Source organism: Callorhinus ursinus, unplaced genomic scaffold, assembly GCF_003265705.2.
Source record: "Callorhinus ursinus isolate GAN/ISIS: 27379988/994484 unplaced genomic scaffold, GSC_fseal_2.0 scaffold5, whole genome shotgun sequence".
In the NCBI taxonomy this organism is placed as follows: Eukaryota; Metazoa; Chordata; class Mammalia; order Carnivora; family Otariidae; genus Callorhinus; species Callorhinus ursinus.
Window position 1 is genome coordinate 58,878,596 of NW_027397067.1, and position 22,345 is coordinate 58,900,940.

General features: G+C 37.3%; 1 long non-coding RNA gene and 1 pseudogene across 1 annotated transcript in view; one reads left to right on the forward strand and one right to left on the reverse strand.

Annotated features, from left to right (window-relative positions):
* The window catches only part of LOC141372756 (uncharacterized), a 90,735-nt gene that overhangs the window by 45,368 nt on the left and 23,022 nt on the right, over window positions 1-22,345 (reverse strand). The window lies entirely within an intron of this gene.
* LOC112823678 (mitochondrial glutathione transporter SLC25A39 pseudogene) lies at window positions 20,764-21,816 on the forward strand (annotated as a pseudogene).

Below are 22,345 nucleotides of genomic sequence, written 5' to 3' on the forward strand. Positions count from 1 at the left end.
AAAGAAAAAAGAAAGAAAGAAAGAAAGAAAGAAAGAAAGAAAGAAAGAAAGAAAGAAAGAAAGAAAGAAAGAAGGAAAGGAAAGGAAAACAAAAGAAAAGAAAGAGAGAAAGGGAGGGAGGAGAAGAGGGAGAAGGAAAGAAGTGGAAGTGGTCAATGTTATGGGGATATTATATGGAATGGCGATCTAATTTTAAATAGGGAAAACGTGTACTAAAAAAGTTTGAACAAGGACCTGAATGAAGACAGGGGTTAGTTAGCCATGTAAAAATCTGAGGGAAAAGAATTCCAGGCAGAGGAAATGACCAGTACAAAGGTCCTAAGGTGGGAACAAGCTAACGTGTTAAAGCAGAAGCAAGGCAGGCAGTGAGACAGCCTAGAATGAGAAAGGGAGAGGGTAGTGGAGCATGAGGTCAAAGTGGTAATGAAGGATGTGACTGGCTATTTTAATATTTTTGGCTTTCATCCTGAGTGAAATGAGTAACTGTTGGAGTTCTGAGCAGATGAGTTACATGAAAAGGGTTACTTTATCTGCTGTGTGGAGAAGAGATTGTAAGAGGTCAAAGATACAGGCAGGGAGGACCATTAGGAGGCTATTTCGATAATGCAAATAAGAGAAGATCGTGGCTTGGACCCAGATGGTAGCCGTGGAGATGATCAGAAGTGGTAAGATTCTGGATATTTCTTCATTCTAATCTCACAGAATTTGCTGAAAGTTTTGATGTGAGGTGTGAAAGAAATAGAGGAGTCAGGAATGAATCATGAGCCTGAGGAAACTTATAAAGAAGGGGAAGAAAAAAATGGAATGAGTTCAAGTGATACGGACTTATACTTAACAGTAAAATATCTTTGAGGTCATATTCCAAGACAGAGTGTCAGGCAGTTTTAAGACAGTAAAACGTTTGAAACAGCTGCTGTTCAAAACTTGATATGGAAGTGGGATAACAATTGCCCCACACTTTCCAAACTCTTTCAACCTCCTCACCACTTTAAGGAGCACAAGGACATTGATGTGTCCCTTGACTGAAACCTTAGAATTACTATGTACACCACAATTCTGGGTTAACTGGATCCAGTACGTTTAATCCTTTAATATCTCCTGCTATTCACTACTCCATGATACTCATATGAGGCTACTTTTCTTCATTGAGATAAACTAAACTCCATCCCTGGATTGCTGGTTTTTGCCTTCTGCCCCAACCAGTTTCTCACTGAGTATAATTTTTTTTTGAGTGATATTCTTCTCCAGAAATTCCTTAAGAAGTCTAGAGAATAAAATGTTTGAGAAAACCCATCGACCCATACAAAATAGTTAAACTAATTAATAATTGTTGGTCAACTATGTTATTAATATTATCTGTGCAATAAGTAATGTGAATTTATGGTTAGACAAGATTTTTAGCCTCCCAGAGTGTTATATATAAATATATACAGTCATTATGCATGACCTTTATGGGGAATTTGGTTGTAGTTAACTACTATTCACACAGCTAAGCTATCTTACTTCTACCATGGAATGTAAGGCTCAGCATGCCAACTGTGTGAAAGGAACAAAGCAGATGTGTTAATAAAAAAGAACAAGTTTTTCACTTCCAGAGCAATGGATAGTTTCACTTAGCATGTGTGACATCTCTTAATTTTCAAATCTGTAGACTGTGGGAAGAATAGGAAGGAAAGAAGGACATTATATATTTAAAATTTAATGTGAACAGATAAAAAAATTGGCCCTTCCAGTTTCTGGACTGATTCCCAAACACATGAATCTCCTATATCTAATTATTGACCTCAGAATTAAAAAAAAAAAAATCTTCAGGGGTGCCTGGGTGGCTCAGTCATTAAGCGTCTGCCTTTAGCTCAGGTCATGATCCCAGGGTCCTGGGATCGAGCCTGTTCAGTGGGGAGCCTTCTTCTCCCTCTCCCACTCCCCCTGCTTGTGTTCCCTCTCTCGCTGTGTCTCTCTCTGTCAAATAAGTAAATAAAATCTTTAAAAAAATAAAATAAAATAAATAAAAAAGTCTTCAGTAATACCTTAAGACTTATATATTATCATTGGTTAATCAAAAATTAATACATGGATTTATAAAATTATGAATTTTAATTCTAAAAGGACCTTTGAAGATCACTTCTTTATTTTGATTATGTGATTAGTTTATTGATGTGTTCACTTAATAACAAAAATTTTGAGCATCTATGATATGCCATTCACTGTGTGAGACACACAGAATAAGTAGTGAAAACAATAGACACAAACACTTCCCTGGGAGAGTTTTAGGACTAGCAGAAGAGACAATCAATTAGAACCATACACCATTCTAGAAAACTATAGAACACGTAACCCAAAAAGGGCCCGAGTCATCAAGGAACATTTTTAAGAGGAGGAGACATTTAAACTGAAACCTAAAAAATGTTTAAGAATTGACCAGCTGAAGCTGTTAAACAAACAAAGCCCAGTATATGTTAGAGTCTAGACAGGAGACTCTGCAAAGCAGCTAATTGTGATCCTAAAAGAAGTTCCACAGGGTGTACATTTCAAATTGGCAAAGAGAGCAAAGATACTTATTCTCCTTCAGAATCTGGAATGGCGTTGTGATACATTGGCTCTGAACTCTTGTCCTCCATTTTTCTAGGTTTATTTTGTTTTTAACTTGAGTTAAAGCCCTAGAATTAATGCTCTTTTAAAATTTCTGTATGTACATATTTATATTTCCCAACATTTCCATGTTTTTGCCCTTCCTTTCTTGATTACTTGCTTTATCAATTAATTCTGCCAGTCATAAAATCTAATCACATTTAATCTTGATTCAGTTTGCCATTTTTTTCTGCAAATAACAACTTTTTTTTTGTTTTTGCATAAGTGATAATGTCATTAGTTCACCCTGACTCTTGAAACACTGATAGATTATTTCTGTATAAAATATGTCTAGATTAATAATCACTCTATGAGCACTGTGAAGATATTATCCCGTTGTCTTCTGGGGTGTGTTGTTACTCATGAGAAGTTGGCTGTAACTCTATTTGCCATTACACTTTAGGTAAACAGCCCATTTCTTTTGGTGCTTTCAAGATTTTTTTCTTTAAAAAGTGTAATTGGACAGCCACATGCAGAAGAATGAAACTTGACCATTCTCTAATACCATTCACAAAGATAAACTCAAAGTGGATGAAATACATCCACTTTAAATACATCCTGTCTCTCAATGTGAGACAGGAATCCATCAAAATCCTAGAGGAGAACATAGGCAGTAACCTCTTTGACAGCGCCCATAGCAACTTCTTTTAAGATACATCTCCAAAAGCTAGTGAAACGAAAGCAAAAATGAACTTTTGGGACTTCATCAAGGTAAAAAGCTTCTGCACAGCAAAGGAAACAGTCAACAAAACAAAGAGGTAACCCACAGAATGGGAGAAGATATTTGCAAATGACACTACAGACAAAGGGCTGGTATCCAAGATCTATAAAGAACTTCCCAAACTCAACACCCAAAAAACAAATAATCAAGTCAAAAAGTGGGCAGAAGATATGAAAAGACACTTCTCTGAAGAAGACATATAGATGGCTAACAGACACATGAAAAAATGTTCATCATCATTAGCCATCAGGGAAATTCAAATCAAAACCACATTGAGATACCACCTTACACCAGTTAGAATGGCAAAAATGGACAGGGAAAGAAACAACAAATGTTGGAGAGGTTGTGGAGAAAGGGGAACCCTCTTACACCGTTGGTGGGAATGTAAGTTGGTACAGCCACTTTGGAAAACAGTGTGGACGTTCCTCAAAAATTTAAAAATAGAGCTACCCTATGACCCAGCAATTGCACTATGGGGTATTAACCCCAAAGACACAGATGTAGTGAAAAGAAGGGCCATATGCACCCCAATGTTCATAGCAACAATGTCCGCAATAGCCAAACTGTGGAAAGAGCCGAGATGCCCTTCAACAGATGAATAGATAAAGAAGATGTGGTCCATATATACAATGGAATATTACTCTGCCATCGGAAAAGATGAATACCCAACTTTTACATCAACATGGATGGGACTGGAGGGGATTATGCTAAGTGAAATAAGTCAAGCAGAGAAAGACAATTATCATATGGTTTCACTTATTTGTGGATCATAGGAATAGCATGGAGGACATTAGGAGAAGGAAGGGAAAAATGAAGGGGGGGAATTGGAGGGAGAGATGAACCATGAGAGACTATGGACTCTGAGAAACAAACAGGGTTCTAGAGGGGAGGAGGGAGGGGGGATGGGTTAGCCTGGTGATGGGTATTAAGGAGGGCACGTACTGCATGGAGCACTGGGTGTTATATGAAAACAATGGATCGTGGATCACCACATCAAAAACTGATGATGTACTGTATGGTGACTAATATAACATAATAAATTTTTAAAAAATTAAAATAAATAAAATAAATAAATAAATAAAATAAAAAGTGTAACTGTCATGTGTCCAGATATGGATTTTTTTAAAAAATGAATCCTATTCAGGATCACGTGTGATTCTTCAAAATTTGAGCACGTATTTCAAATTGAAAATATTTTTTCATTTTGAAAAATATTCAACCATCATCATTTGGAATGATGTTTTCCCTCCATATTTTCTCTTGTTTGCTTCTATAACCCCTAAATTCCCTCCCACTCTCTTTTTTCTCTTTACTCCACTGTGCAGATTCCTGGATAACTTCCTCAGAGATATTTTGTCATTAACAAAATACCTTCCTTTATTTAATCTACTCTTTAACCCATCCATTGAGTACACTTATTGCAATAATGATACTTTTTATTCTTAGAACTCTATTTGTTTTCTTCACATAATTGGCCACTTGTTGTGCATTCAATCCTGTTATCTCAGTTTTCCCCTCCCTTTATATTAAATATATTTCTAAACTTTCTTAGATTATTATTTCTAGATCTCGTATATAAATTTTCTTAAATATCTGACTTTCTCAACTCAATGATTTTCCAATCTCTCATACTATGTTTTTTATTTGTATGTTTTCTTAATGGTGAGCTCATCTGGAGTGTGTGTTGTTCAGAGTGCCGGCTGGGATAGTCTGAAGAATTTTTGAGTGTCTGTGTTGTAAATAGTATTCAGCAGAGTCCTTTTGTGTTTATCTTTAATGGAAAACTAATGGATTCCACTGGTTTTGTGTCTGTTCTCATGTCAATATCTTGGATAATATGCATTTTATTCTATGTCCATAAACGATCCAAATTTAATATTACCAAATAGTCACAGGTAACTCTAGTTCTATATCAGATCTCAATATATATCAGGCTTCAGGGCCATATTTTAAAATTCCTACTTTATGAATAGGACATTACTTTGGGCTTTATCCGTACTACAGAAGCTCAGTTGCGGTTCCCTTCATCACATAGGCTTCAGATCTCAATTTCTCTCTCCAGGGATCTTGAATCCCCAAATTCTAATGCCTATTTTAACCTTCTTAATTCCATTATCCATTTAGCTTCAGCAATCTTTCAACACTATCTTTGAGTTAACTTTTCATTTCTAGTAATAGATAGTTAATCATTTTTGCTTTTGATCTTAGATATGCACTCTGAATTACTTTAATACAAAGCTTTATAATATAGAATTCTAAATGTTTAGATCCTGGTGTGAGGTAAACTCTCCCAGTGAACACAGTCAATCAACACAATCTTGCATATCAACATGTCAACATGATCAAGTCTGGAAACAGGAAATCCTGTTTGGAGTGTTTCTCAAATTCATCCTATACATATATGTATATAGTAGTGCCAAATAATTAAAAGAAAAATTATCAGGTTATTCACTGGATTTTTGAGTTTGAGAAAGAACAGAAATTGGTCATGATTATGTTAATATTCCTGCAAATGGGATGAGTGAGATGTCATTAACTAAAATAGGAAACATATGAGGAGGCTTAGGATGGGAAAATTACATTATAAGTTTCATTCTGGATACATTGATCTTGCTATCCCTTGAGACATCTATTCATAAACAGTTTGATATATGGTCTAATGCCTAAGAAGAGATTTGAACCAGATATTTTAAAAACTGGTAACAATCTGCATCTCATTTATAATTCAAACAAATTGAATGGGTTGAATCACCCAGCAGCATATGCAGATTGTAAAAAGAACAAATTAAAATAGAATCCTGCATTATAGTGACATTTAAAAGATGACAAAGAACTGGAAAAGAAAACTGAAAAAAAGAGCATGCCTACCAGTAGGAAGAAATGCAGAAAAAGATGATGGACTAGAAGCCAAAGAAATAAAATTTTCATAATGAGGGAAGTAGTCAAAAAGCAGTGTCAAATACCTGTAGCTAAGCAAAAGGAGGAGCAAAAGTCCCCTCCAAATATAGATACATTGGTGAGCTTGATTAGAAAAGTTTCAGTCAGTTCCTAAGTGGTGAACTGCAAACTGCAATGGAATGTGGAAAGCTTAGATGATATGCAAATGGAAACTGCTATTGTGGATAAATTTTTAATTTGTTAAAGAATTAGGAAATTAAGAGGACTTAATAAGTGTTGATGGATTGTAAGACTACATGTTATAAAAGTTAATTCTCCCCAAACTGATCTATATATTTAATGAAATCAGAATAAAATTCTTATTCAGTTTTATATTCTGTGTAGAAATTAGGAAACTCAATGTACAATTTCTAGGCAGATGCAAAGGAGCCAGAGGGGTCACGATGAACTTGAAGAGGCTGGATAACTTACACTATTTGACACCTAAACTTAATAAAACTGTAAGAAGGAAAACAGTGTGTATTGACAAAGGATTGGGTCATCAAACAATGGAGAAAAACAGAATTCCAAAACATATTCAGATTTTTATTTATAACAAAGGTGACAAAGTGGTATAGAAAGGAAGGGGTGAACTTTTCAATAAATGGTGGTGAGTCAACTGAATATCCATATGGAAAAAGAAAAAAAAATTGCCTTTACTTCATACCATTCATGGAAAATCAATTCCAGATATGTTGTAGATTTAAATATGAAATGTATAAACAATAAAGCTTTTAGTAAATACCTAGGAGAATATCTTCCTAATTTTGGAATACACAGAATTTCTTAACTAGTACTCAAAATACACTAACCATAATGAGAGAAATTGATCAATTGGACTGTTAGGGGACCCAAGCCTGTATCGATTTTGCTAAAGTAAGTGCCCCCTAATCTAAAGAAATATGTGGAATCCCATATATGTAGCTCAACTGCTTCAAATCGCCTTGAATAGTAGTGCTGATTGTGGACATGCAAGGAGAAAAGGCAAATCCATACTCAAAAGCCACGTCTATTTCTGTGACAATAAACTGCTGACTCTTCCAAGGTGGAAGGGTCCAAATGGTTAACCTGCAACCAACTAGCCAGTTTTCCCCCTTAAGGAATAGTGACATATTTGTAACTCATTGCTAGCAGTGGTAACTAGGTCAGCCTTGGAAAGTGAAAGCCCATGTCATGGAACCCATGCATAGCTTCCATCTCCGCCATCATGGTTATTTCCATTGTGTACCCCTTGTTTCAGCACTGGAGTAGTTGATGGCAAAGATTGGCTGGTCAACTGGCATTTTTTTTTTTTTTGGTCTACATCATTATTTAGGGCTTGTTCCATGGTTTGTGCTTCTGGTAGGCATATGTATGCTCTACAGATTCTTCATTCATTTTTTAAAAAAGATTTTATTTATTTATTTGAGAGAGAGAACAAGCAAGAGCACAAGAACAGGGGGAGGGAGAAGCAGACTCCCACTGAGCAGGGAGCCCAATGTGGGGACAGATCCCAGGACACTGGTGCCACCCAGGTGCCCCTCTTCATTTTTTGTTACCATTTTCCTATGTTCATTTATGTGCCTTTACCCACCCTTCTTATTTCTCCACATTTTTTTTCAGTTACATTTTTAAAAAATTTTATTATGTTATGTTAATCACCATACATTACATCATTAGTTTTTGATGTAGTGTTCCATGATTCATTGTTTTTGATAACACCCAATTCTCCATTCAATACATGCCCTATTTCTCCACTTTTGATTTTTTAATTTTATTTTTTCCAGGTTTCTGACTAGCCCTGAATCTCATTTAGTACTGCCCATGAATCTATATATATTCTAATCTTGGGACACTTCTTCCACTCAAACTGGATGGCAGAGGCACAATGTGAAGTTCTTCCCAGTGGCAGTTTAGTCTTCAATACTACCTTTCATGGCCACTCCCGAATGAGGCTATACTATAATTACTATCAATTTTCAAGTGAATCATCTGTCAACTAAAACTTGCTCATTTTTTCTTTCTCCTCTTTTAGCTAGTTGCAAGACCCTCCACACATGGCTACATTGTAAGTGGAGGGAGGGGCACTGGTGCAGACTTGCTCTATGCCATGGGATTCTTGGTTATCTGCTTATGCTGCTTGCTTGGGCCTTCTGTTCCTGCTTGTGCTTGATCCCAGATAAACAATTTCCATTTTACAATGACTTATGTATAAGCCCCTCAACTTTATGAAATGATGAGTCTGATAGGATTCACTTCATGATCACTATTAAGTGATGGCAGGGAGCAGAGGGCAGAAGCAAACTTGCCCCTAATTAGGAATCATCATTCTAGAGCAGTGACAATAGCTATTTGGTCCATTTTTCTTATTGTTATACTTTTCCTGCAATAACTGATTCATTCTCTTCCACCAGTGACATTCTCCCAGTTCACTACTGGTGAACATTTCAATAATTGGACCATGACTTTGTACCTAGGGTTGTCTGTGCTCTGCCAGTCACCAGTAAGGGAGTCTTCATCACCAATTGAACAGTAGCGATCCAGTGCTAAAACACCATCTTATCTCCTGCTTTCTTGGTTTCAGTTGTCACTGATTAAGATGTCTGGAAACAGACATAGACAAGATGTTTATTAGGAAACAATACCTGTTAAAGGGAAGGGAAAGAAGCATGATTGGGAAGAAGAACTAAACTGTGATGTAGGTCTGACATAATGTCAGCAAGCCCTGAAGGAGTGGGGATGTGGAGTGAGTAATGCCCACCAGACTGTCCATTATGGGAACCAAATGACCAGGCTTTTAGACCCTGACTCTCAGCAGATGCAAGCTTCCCTGGAGAAAGATGTGATCTCTGTAAAAAGTGGCTCTCTGAAACTGACACAGACCCTGAAGATGGGGAGAGCTGGAGGCTATCTGCTGACCATAACTCCCAGCAGCTGGGCAGCAAGCCCTTCTTTGAGAGATCTAGGTGGCACACCTGCACATTAACTATATATATATTTTACATAATGGAAAGCTATACAAGAGTACAAATTAAACAACTGTTATATGAAACCACAAAAATCTTATAAGTATAATGTTGAGTGCAGGAGGCCAGACCTTCCTGCAAAAAGGAAGATGTATATAGAATGATTCTAAATATATGCATTTCAAAAGCAGGCAAAACTCACAGACACTGTTGGAAGTCAATATAGTATTTATCTTCAAATGGTGAAAGCCTAGGGCTTATATAAGATCTTTTGCCCCACTGCTTATGTTCTATTTCTTTATGTGGGTGCAGGTTACACAGCTAAATTCCTTTAATGATTGCACATTTTTTCTCAGCACATATAATATTTTAAAAATTTAAGAAAGTGTTAAACTATGGCTATTAAATGGATGATAGAAATAAGACAGTAATTGTGAGTTACTTAACTTAAAAGTTGTATTAGTCTACACTTCAGTGTTATAAAATTTCATAATGAGAATCATGGTATATCATTTAAGATTCAGTCATAAATTACAAAGACCACAAATAATAGCTTTAAATAAATGAAAACTTTATTTCTATCTCATACAAAAATTTAGAGGCAAAACTTCAGAGGTGCTATGTTAGTTCTGCTCCCCAAAGTCCTCAGGGATGCAGCTCATTCCATGTAATTATTTCCCATTCCTAAGGTAGGGACTTGTCCTTGGGCACATGATAATGGCTAAAACTGTAATAATAACACCCTATTTTAATAAGAAATAAGAAATAAAGAGACAAGAAAGAGGGCATGAGGCAAATGTTATTTAAAGAAATTTCCAAGAAACTGCCACAAGACTACAGCCACACCTTGGAGATATTGTGGGTTCAGTTCCAGACAACTGCAATAAAGTGAATATCACAATAAAGGGAGCCAAATGAGTTTTTTGGTTCCCTAGTGCATATAAAAGTTGTATTTACACTGTACTGTAGTCTATTAAGCGTGCAATAGCTTGTGTCTAAAAACAACATACATAACTTAGTTAAAAATACTTTATTGCCAAAAAATGCTAAAGACTATCTGAGCTTTCAGCAAGTCATACACAATCTTTTTGCTGGTGGAGGGTGTTGCCTCTATGTGGATGGCTGCTAATTGATCAGGGTGGTAGTTGCTGAAGGCTGGGGTGGTTGTGGCAATTACTTAAAATAAGACAACAATGAGATTTGCCACATGGATTGACTCTTCCTTTCACAAAAGAGTTCTCTGTAGCATACGATGCTGTTTTACAATATTTTACCCACAGTAGAACTTCTTTCAAAATTCAATCTTCTCAAACTCTGATGCTGCTTTATCAACTAAGTTTATATAATATTCTAAATCCTTTGTTGTCGTTTTGACAATCTTCACAGTATCTTCACCAGGAATAGATTCCACCTCAAGAAACCATTTTCTTTGCTCATGCATAAAAGCAACATAAGATTTTTTTCATGAGACTGCAGCAATTCAGTCTCATCTACAGGCTCCACTTCTAATTCTACTTCTCTTGGGGCACCTGGGCAGCTCAGTTGGTTGCGCATCCAACTCTTGGTTTTGGCTCAGGTCATGATCTCAGGGCTGTGGGATGGAGCCCTGCATCGTGCTCCCCACTCAACAGGGAGTCTGCTTGAGATTCTCTCTCTCTCTCCCTTCCCTCTGCTCCTCCCTTGCTCTCTCTCTCTCTCTCTCTCTAATTCTACTTTTCTTGCTATTTCCACCACATCTGTATTTTCTTCCTCCATTGAAGTCTCAAACCCCCGGAAGTCATCCATGGAATCAACTTTTTCCAAATTTTTGTTCATGTTGATATTTTGAACTCTTCTAATGAATCACAAGTATTTTTAATGGCACCTAGAATAGTGAATCCTTTCCTGAAGGTTCTCAATGTACTTTGCCCAAATCCATCAGAGGAATCACTATGGCAGCTACAGCTTTACGAAAAGTATTTCTTAAATAATAAGACTTAAAAGTTGAAATGAGTCCTTGATTCATGGGCTGCAGAATGGATATTGCATTAGTAGGCCTGAAAATAACATTAATTTCATTGCACATCTGCATCAGAGCCCTTGGTGACCAGATACATTGTCAATGAGTGGTAATATTTTGGAAGGAATCTTTCTTTTCTGAGCAGTAGTTCTCAATGGTGGGCTTAAAATATTTAGTAAACCATGCTGTAGACTGAGTGTTGTCTTCCAGGCTTTGTTGTTCCATTTATAGAGCTCAGGGAAGTAAAGTTCATATAATTCTTAAGGGCCCTTTGATTTTCAGAATGGTAAATGAGCACTGGCTTTAAAGTCATCAGCTGCATTAGTCCCTACCAGGCGTCAACCTGTCCTTTGAGGTTTTGAAGTCAGGCATTGACTTCTCCTCTCAGCTAGGAAAGTCCCAGATGGCATCTTCTTCCACTAGAAGGCTGCTTGGTCTATATTGAAAATCTGTTGTTTAGTATAACAGATTTGTAAAGTCTGTTTAGTATTTATAATGAATTACCTTAGCTAGATCTTCTGAGTAACTTGCTGCAGCTTCTACATCAGCACTTGCTGCTTCACCTTGTACTTTTATGTTGTGGAGATGACTTCTTTCCTTAAGCTTCATGAACTAACCTCTGCTAGCTTCTTCACTTCTCTCAGCCTTCACAGAATTGAAGGGAGTTAGAGCCTTATTCAGGATTAGGCTTTGGCTTCAGGGAATGTTGTGGCTGATTTGATCTTTTATCCAGATCACTCAATCTTTCTCCGTATCAGCAATTAGGCTCTTTTTCTTTCTTATTATTTGTGTGTTCACTGGAGTAGCACTTTTGATTTTTTTCAAGAACTTGCCTTGGCATTCACAACTTGGCTAACTTTTTTGTGCAAGAGGTATCTAGCTTTCTGCTTCTCTCAACTTTAGACATGCTTTCCTCACTAAGCTTAATCATTTCTAGCTTTTGATTTAAAGTGAGAGATGTGTGATTCTTTTACCTGAACATTTAGAGGCCATCATAGGGTTTTTTTATTTTAATTTTTAATTTTAATATTGTTTGTCTTAGGCAATAGGGAGACCCGAGGAAAGAAGGAGAGATAGGGGAATGGCTGGTTGGTGTAGCAGTCAGGACACACACATTTATCAATTACATTTGCTGTCATATATGGGTGCAGTTCATAGTGCCCCAAAACAATTACAACAGTAATATCAAAGATCACTGATCACAGATCACCCTAACAGATATAATAATAATGAAACAAGTTTGAAATACTGTGAGAATTACCAAAATGAGATACAGAGACACAAAGTGAGCAAATGCTATTGGAAGAATGGTGACAATGGACTCGGTCAATGCAGGGTTGCCATAAGCCTTCAATTTGTAAAAAACACAATAACTGCAAAGCTCAATAAATCAAGGTATGCCTGCATTTCTATTCATGCCATTGGCCCCAAATTAGTCACATGTCAATCACTTGGAACAAAGACGTTTGGGAAATAAAAGACTTTGAGCAGTTGTGTGCCCATCTAAAAAACCGAGAATCTTTCCCTCTGGAAGAAGGAGAAAACAGCGGTTTTCTTCAGCCATCAATCTCTATGGCACAGGGGAAACAGTAACAGCTTTAATGTTCCTGCTTTAAAAATAACAATAGTGAGTTTTAAATGTCACATTCACCACAAGGAACTTTAAGAAAGAGTTAGCATGAATTATTCTTACATCATTTGGGAAAAATGATCACCTGAATGAAAGTGAGGTAATGCAACATATAACTAAGACAAAGGACTGTGTCACTAATAGACTGTTATTAATTTTTAAAAACAGTCTGTCACCAGCTGATTGCAAACACCTTTGAGGAGGGCCAAAGTTTCAGGAAACACAAAGTAATAGGTGGAGGAAAGTAGATGTTCTCACAGATATTACATTTCATTAGTTTAATCATATTGGAGAGTACCCAAGAAAGTATACTTCCTTCATAATTTGTTAAGGTGAAAAAGTCATGTTCACTGAAAATTGCTCCTGATTTAATTCATCCCGAGATAAATATTCTGAAAATCATGGAAATATTTTATATTTCTCCATTAAATTATAGCCATATGCATTGCACACATATAAGAAATGTAAATATGGTATAATGAAGTGTATTTTGAAATATGTAAAAATTATTTTTCCATTTCTATAAAATTATGCTTAAGTATCCTCCCCAATCCTCTGTCCTTTTCTACCTGGAATTTTATCTCCATTTCTTGAGAACTATATTTCTTGAAAATGATGGCTTTCATCACTATTTCCATATCCTTACCTATCATTTGTTATTTCTGATTTTATAATCTGGTATCCAAAATACCATTGCAGTGCATCAGCTCTCACAAATTCAACATTAATAATCAAATCAAACTGGTATTTTTCAGCCTTTATTTTACAGATTAACTGTATAGTGTTTAATACTTTTGACCACCCCTTCTGCTCATGTACTCTTAAATCCTGATCTTCCTTCTAAAAATTTATACACTCTTCTCCATTTCACTCGCTGGTGACTCCAAAATTTTGGCTGCTCAAACTAAAACCTTTGGGGGGTCATTCTAGATTGTCAGTTTCTCTTACACCCTACTTCTTTTTTTAATATTTTATTTATTTATTTGTCAGGGGCGGGGGAGAGAGCACAAGCAGGGGGAACAGCAGGCAGAGGGAGAAGCAGGCTCCCTGCGAAGCAGGGAGCCTGATGCGGGACTCAATCCCAGGACCCTGGGATCATAACCTGAGCCCAAGGCAGATGCTTAACCGACTGAGCCACCCAGGCACCCCTTACACCCTACTTCTAAAGCCATGAAGAAACCCCCTGGTTCCACCTTATATGTCATTCTCTCCACTGTAACTACCCTAGGCCATGCACAACACCTCTCCTCTGATTCATTGCAAACGGCTCCAATTGGTCTCCCCTTCCTCTTTCCTTTATTCTGATATATAACTTAGGACTATAAGTGATTCTTCTAAAACACAGATCATGCCACTTCTCTTCTCAAAATTCTGAAATGGCTCCCAATTTCACTGTGACTATAAGTGAAAGTTACACAATGGTCTACAAAGTCCTGAGACACCTGCCCCCTATTCCTGTTGCCTCTCTGACCTTATCTCCAAACACCTTTGCATCTTTTTTAATGGCCAACAAGTCTACTTGCTACTATTAAAACATTGTTTTAGATGAGTGCATTAGAAAACCTATTTTGATTGCCAGAAAGGAAACTTACCAACCACCCAAAGCACAGAAAAATGCTAGCATGTAAGTGGTCTACAGAGCAACCATAACAATTCTTCAATGCTATCAGTACTCTTTTTTTCAGCATGCTTTCTTTTTCCAAATTGGCTGCAAATTTTTTTCAGGCCGCCTTTCTCCACAGGTGGAAAATATGGCCTCCTGGCAGACCCTAGATTCAGACCTTCCCAAATTGAGCCCTAATATGAAATACTATAAAAGACATTGACTAGCGTTATGGGCTTCGTGTTTGTATCTCCCCAAAATTCATATGTTAAACCTGCATTCCCCCATGTGATGGTATTTGGATATGGGGCCTTTGGGAGGTAATTAGGTCATGAGGGTAGAAACCACATGATAGGATTAGTGCCCACATAGGAAGAGACAGGAGAGAGCTTGCTTCTCTCTGTGTGTGTCCACCATGTAGGGATACAAGAGGATGGCTATGTACAAACTCAGAAGAGAATTCTCATCAAGAACCAAATCTGCTGGCATCTTAACTTGGGACTTCACAGTTTCCAGAACTGGAAGAAATAAGTTTGTTATTTAATTCACTCAGTCTATAGTAATTTACTAGAGCAGCCCAAGCAGACTAAACAACTAGCTTGGCTTGAAGCATAGGAAGAGACTGAACTCACGAAACAGATTCTTTTATTTGAATCTCATCTCTGATACTTATTAACGATGTGACTTTTGGAAAGTTACTTAATTTTTCTGGACCTTATTATTCCCAGTAAAGTGTGAATAATAATAGTGCCTATCCAATACAAATGCCATGAGATAAATGAATATATGTAAAGTGCTTAGAAATGCTATCAATCACCTGTGCTCAGGATAAGCAAGATTTTCCACCTCTATAGAATTGTGTGTTTGCAGTGAGAGTGGGGTATTTCTCCAAATTAAAAGGGGTTTCTATGCCCAAAAATTAGGAGTACAAGTTAGAGAAAAAACACTGACAACTATGAGAAAAATGTTGAACATGATATATTCATGATATATCACCATTAATGTCCTTAGATCTCATATAACCATGGTCCAGCACAAATTATATATTGTGATTTTTTTTGAGATTTTAAAGATTAACAGAAGAAAGAACTGGTTTATTTGTTATATTGGTAGTAATAATATTTGTTCGTAAAATCTTGACTTGAAAGCATCTTTATATGGGAACCATCTGAAAACACTAAAAGCTAAATAAACGTCTGTGCAACAGAAAACATTACTCAAGTGAGCACATTAGCGGATGTCAGAAGTGTCTTGGAAAGCCTAAGTTCATGGAGCTGGATCACTTAACAGATGACTGCTCAAATACTTAAATTGTGCCAGCATCACACAAAAGAAAGGGATTGGTGATTATTGCATTGTCAGAATTTATAGTTATCTAATTGGAATGATTCTGGAGCTCCTGTTCTGCCAGCAGTGCAAGTTCATTCTACTATGCTAAAATAAGGTACAAGCGTAAGAATAATGTTTGAGCTCATGAAGCTCTGCCATTTGCCAAAAATAAATCATTCTACTTTTAGAATTCAAATGTTTATTGCTTTTATGGAGTGTCTGTTATGTAATAGTGTGTTTAAATATAAAATTGGTTTGAATTTGTTTCTCTTTGTGATTCCAAGACAAAAGACTTACCACCAAGGGACTCTACATGGTTAGAATCTGAAGTAGCCAGATACCGGCAAGAGATTTAATCCAAATACTGTATATGGAATTGTGGTTTCAGAGTATCCACCAAGACACCAAGACATGGGATTTGATATTATGTTTGAAAAGAACATAAAGATTTCAGATTGTTCTAAAGTTCATAAAGGTCATTATGGACTCCTTTAAATTAAATACAGAAAATAAATGCAGGAAAAGTGAGTTGGTTGAAAATATGTACTAGAATAAGCTATTTTCAGGCATGATAAAAAGGAATTCTGAGTATTTTCAGCAATATTATTCTGTGTGTGTGTGTGTGTGTGTGTGTACTGTACATGTGTGAATGTGCTTTTACACCTGCCTGAATATATATTAAAAATTTCAGAGATGTTGATGGCTTCCATTGAATGGGCCATAAACGTCAGGGTGTCAATCCCTGTGACTCACTATATACATTTGCAAGATGGCTGCAATAACATATCCACTCTGTGGGATAGAATAGGTTTTGGTATGAAAATTAAAAACTTAATAATAATAATTTTGTATTTATTATTTTCACTGAGTATTTTCAATATGTCTAATTCAAACAATAACACATATTAACTAAATTCTTATAATATCTTTATGTCGGTAGTAATTTGACTCATTTTTTCCTCGACTATAAGCTCCATAAGAATGAAGGGTCAATGTTGATTTTGCTCCATTTTACCCTAGATTATAGAGTTCAGCCTCTGATTCAATAAATATCTGGTAATTGAACTACCCTCTATGATATAGTCAATTAATTTATGATTCTAAAATATAACTGGCCTGCTCATGGACCTATGGTTTTACGTTATAGATTTGGGATTAAAATTCAGAAAAAACTGAATACAGAATTAATGTTTCTTTTACCCCTACATAAATTAGTGTGTGTGTATGGATGTGTGTGTGTATCCCCTATATAAATTAGTGTGTGTTTGTATATATATAATTAAAATACATATAAAAATTTAACAATTTTACCATTTTAAAGTGTATAGTTCCATGGCATTTAATATATTCATTATGGTGGGAAAGTAGCACCACTATCTAGTTCCAGAATATTTTCATCACAAGGGAACTCCATTCCTATTCAGCAGTCACTCCCAATCCTTTTCCCCCAAGCCCCTGATATTAATCTGCTTTTTATCTCTATGAATTTATCTATTTTGGCTTTTATCACTCAGCATACCTTCAATGTTGATCCAATTTGCACCATTTATCCATATTTCATTTATTTTAATGACTGAAATAACTTCATATTGCATGGATGTACCACATTTTATTTACCCATTTAGCAGTTGATGACATGTGGGTTATTTCCATCTTTCAGTTATTATGAATAGTGCTTTGACAGCCATTCATGAACAAATTTTTATTTGCACACCAGTTTTTAACTCTGTGGGGTATATAGCTAAGAAGAGAATTCCTGGGTTTTGTCGTATTGATGTTTAATGTATTGTAAGTTCTCGTGATCTGCTGTACAACAGAGTACCTGTATTTAATAGTAACATATTGTGCACTTTAAAATACATGAAGAATACAGATCTCATGCTAAGTGATTTTTTTCAACAAACAAATATACCCAAAAACACATACACAAAAGGACATTAAGGAAAGGTGATAGATATATTGATATCTTGATTGTGGTAATGGTATTAGGATGTATGCATATATCCAAAGTTATCAAGATATATACATCAAATGTATACAATTTTGTATATCAACTATACCTCAATAAAATTTTTAAAACACACTAGTGAGGATGCAGGGGTGCAGAAATGCAAGTTTTCACAGATATGAGAAAAAGTATACTTACAAATGTAGATAACAGGAGAAATCAAACATGATTTTAAGAAAAAATATTAGACATTTTTCCAAAAAAGACTTACAGATGGCCAATAGGTATATGAAAAGATGCTCAACATCACTAACCATCAGGGAAATGCAAATCAAAACTAGGAGATAGTATCTCACATTTGTTAGGTTGGCTATTATCAAAAAGACAAGAGATAACAAGTGCCAGTGAGGGTGTGGAGAAAGGGGAACTCTTGTACACTGTGTTAGGAATATAAATTTGTACAGCCATTATGGAAAATGGGGTTTCCTCAAAAAATTAAAAATTAAAAAATGAAAATTAAAAAAAACTACCACATGATCCATCAATCCCACTTCTGGTATATATCAAAAGATATAAAATTAATCTCTTGAAGAGATATATGTACATCCATGTTCATTGCAGCCAATATTTTTCACAGTAGCCAAGACATGGAAACTACCTACATGTCCATCAACAGATGAATGGATAAAGAAAATATGTTATATACATATATAATGGAAAATTATTCAGCCATACAAAAAAAAGTAAATCCTGCTATTTGCAACAACATGGATGAACCTCGAGGACATTACGCTAAATGAAATAAACCAAACAGAGAAAGCAAAATATTGTATAATCTCACTTACATGTGGAATCTAAAGTCAAACTCACATAAGCAGAGAGTAGAGCTAGGAGCTGGGAGGTGGGGAAAATAGGGAGATGTTGGTCAAAAGGTACAAACTTTCAGTAAGATAAATAAGATCTGAAGATCTAATGAACAGCATGGTGACTTAGTTAATAATACTGTATACTTGAAATTTGCTAAGAGAGTAGATCTTAAATGTTCTTAACCACACACAAAAAATGTCAACTATGTGAGGTGATGGATGTGTTAATTAGCTTGATTACGGTAATCATTTTGTAATGTATATGTATATCAAATCATCATGTTATTATATACCTTAAATACATACAATTTTATTTGATAATTATACATCAATAAAATTAGAAAAATAAATAAATGTCTTGATTAATTAAAAAATATTAAAAGTGAATCTGACTACATTAAGAGGTTAGGAAAACAATTATATAAGGAAGTAGGCTTGAGCTAAAATAAGTGAAATGAGGAGGTTGAAGGAAGAATTTTCTGGGCAGAGTCTACAACTCATACAAGTGCAGAGTCCAGGCATGTCATGGAGAATATGCTTGAAACACTGGCTTATTTAAGATACTTATTTTTTATCCAAAGAGCAATGACAGTTTCTGAAAGGTTTTAATTGTACAATAGAGAGTAAAATCAATTTTGAGATTTTTAGAGACTATTCTGGTGATAACCGATAAGACAGAATATAAGGAGATGAAAATGGATGCAGTGAAATTAGTTAAGCATTTATTACATTACAAATAATTAATTGTGTCTGTCCGTACTTGCACCATCATAGCAGTGATGTGGGAAAATAAAATATGCACTACTGGGTGATGATTTGTAAATGGGAACTAAAGGAAAAATGAAGAATCCAAGTAAAGATGCAGAATTAAGAATTAAATCTCTATTAGAGTTCAGAACAGAGTTCTGAACTGCATGTAAAAAGTTGGAAGTCTTTAAAATATAGATGGTTACTGAAACCAAAGGTTTGATTAAGTTTGGCTATGGAGGATATGGACCAAGGAGAGCCTTAGCAGACTTTTGTTTTTAATATTTAATTACAAGTTAGAGGAAAATGAACTACCAAGATTGGTTGGCAAAGAATTACCAGACAAGTAGGAATAAAGCACATCACAATGCAATACATTGTGTAAATCACTGAGAAGTTAGGCCAATTTTGAAATCAGTACTTTGGATTTAGCAACATAGAGAGGCTTGCTAACCTTAGAGAGAACTACTTCAGGAGTAGCAGAAGAAGAAGAAATCTTCCATAGATTGAGAAGCAAGTGAAATAAGAAAAAAAAATTAGAAGAGTTTTTTTTAAAAGTTTGGCTGTTAAGGGGAAATGAGATTTAATGTTTCAGCAACAAAAGGACATATTAGTGGAAAAGATTCAGTTGAGAGGGCATTGATATTTGGTAGGGATCTGGAGGAACTATGTCTAAAGCACACTAGAAAGATTATATAGGAGAAAAAAGTACTGTATGTATAAAAGTAAAACATGTAATGGTGGGTAAGATTTTTTTTAATTTTATTCATTTATTCATGAAAGTCAGAGAGAGAGAGAGAGAGAGAGGCAGAGGGAGAAGCAGGGCGGGGAGCCTGATGCAGGACTCAATCCCAGGACCCTGGGATCATGACCCAAGCCGAAGGCAGACACTTAACCATCTGAGCCACCCAGGTGCCCCATCGTGGGTAAGATTTTGGTAGCTTTGTAGTTTTGTAGTGGTGAGTAGAGAATGATAGCGTCAATTTTTTTCTGGAAAGCAGAATGAAAGATTATTTGGAAGATGTTGGGAGAGGTAAAGATTTGCAAAGAAGGAGAGATCCCAAGGTATATCTCAGTCTCTAGGAAATTTCTGGAAGTAGGTGAGGCAAGCTTGACTCTGGAATCTGACTCAATAGAACTACACTGATACGGGAATTTCCCATTTGGACTACTTGCATAGATGTCATAATTAATACCAATCAATTTGTTAGTTAGACCTCTCCATCTGATATTATGTTTTCTGATGGTTGCAAGTGCCAGATAAATTCTTATTTCAGAGATAACAAATATCCAAAATACAGTGAGTATCAAAATAGAGCAGAGGGCATGCAGACCGTGCACTGGCCGAGGAGCCACCATGGGCACCTTGCCGCACAAGCACCGGTCCAGAGCCAGGATTGAAGCTATAAGATGCTTGACCAAGACCCTGGGGAAATTAGCCCCTCCAATGGATGGTGGCCTCAGGCATCAGGGTTGTGGTCACCTCCCTCTTCATGACAACTCTGGGTGTGGTGAAGGTACGCTTGCAGTCTCAGCACCCCTTGGTGGCCAGTAAGCTGATGCCACCTTGCAGACTCTGGAGCCCCTGCTAGGCCAAATGGAAGAACCTCTTGTACTGCAGTGGTGTCCCAGAGCCCCTTACCTGTGCCCAAACGGTGCCCACTGTACCACCTGGTTTCAGGACCCGCTCCCTTCTCTGGCACTGTGGCTGCCCTTGTGAAGATGATGAGAAATGAGGGCACCAGGACCCTGTGGGGCAGCCTCCCAGCCACCCGGTTGTGACGATGCTGGCCACTGCCTTGTGCTTCCCTGACTACAACCAACCCAGCCCAAGGCCTTCCTTTTTGGTCGAGCCCTGACTTTTGACCTCTTCATACACATGGTGGCAGGGGCACTAGCCTGCATGGGCACCGTGATTGTGGTGCACGCCCTGGAGCTAGTGTGGGCAAAGCTGCAGGCTCCACACGTGTCATACTGTGGCTGGTGTCCCTGTCTGGGCTGCTGTGGCCCAGGGCAGTTGGTGATCAGTGTGGCTGGGCTGGGACCCCACTGCCCTCCAGGATGTGCCCTTTTCTGCTGTGTTGGTTCAACTATGAGCTGGTGAAGAGCTGACTGAGTGGGCTCAGGCCAAAGGACCAGGCACCCACGGGCAGTGGCATCTCAGGGATGCAGGCAGCCATGCTCACTCTACTACCCTTTCCCAGGGTGGAGACTCAAGGCCAGGTCACACTGAGAGCTCTGGAGGCTGTGAGAGTGAACCCCCACTCACCCACTCCACCTGACTGCTGCCACTGCAGAGGATCCAGCTGAGGGCGGTCTGGGGGACTCACCAGGCCTCCTTCCCAGGACAAGGATCTTCAAGGCTGCCCCTCCCTCATGTGCCATGATCATCAGCTCTTACCAGTTGGATTCAGCAAAAGCTTCTTCCAGAGGTTCAGTGGGGAAAAGCCTCTGGGTTCTTAAAAGGAGCCAGGGGGCAAGGATCTATCTCTTTCATGGATGAGGGTGGGGCAGAAGGAGACTGAGCCAAGAGCCAAGTCCTCAGCAAGGAGAGGAGGGCCTCATTTACCTTCCCTCTCAACAAGAGCCCCAGGGGAAGGGGGCTGCCCCTCTGGGCCTGCCCAGACCCCATCCAAGACAGCTTTCTTCCTGCTGCTCCTCATTTCCAACCCCCAATGATCATCACTTTTCCACCATCCTGGCCAAGGTAAAGACCTATTATGTGTCCCCTCCCCTCTCACCATTTCCCTGTGTTTGCCATAGCTGTGTCTACCCCCAAGAGACTCAAAACCCTGGGCCTGGTGTAGTCTGCATCCACACTCCTTAAGTCTAGAGATGATGAACTTCTTAGAAAGATACAAAGAAAGAAAGAAAGAAAAAGAAAGAAAGAAAGAAGGAAGGAAGGAAGGAAGGAAGGAAGGAAGGAAGGAAGGAAGGAAGGAAAGAGAGAGAGAGAGAGAGAGAGAGAGAGAGAGAGAAAGAAAGAAAGAAA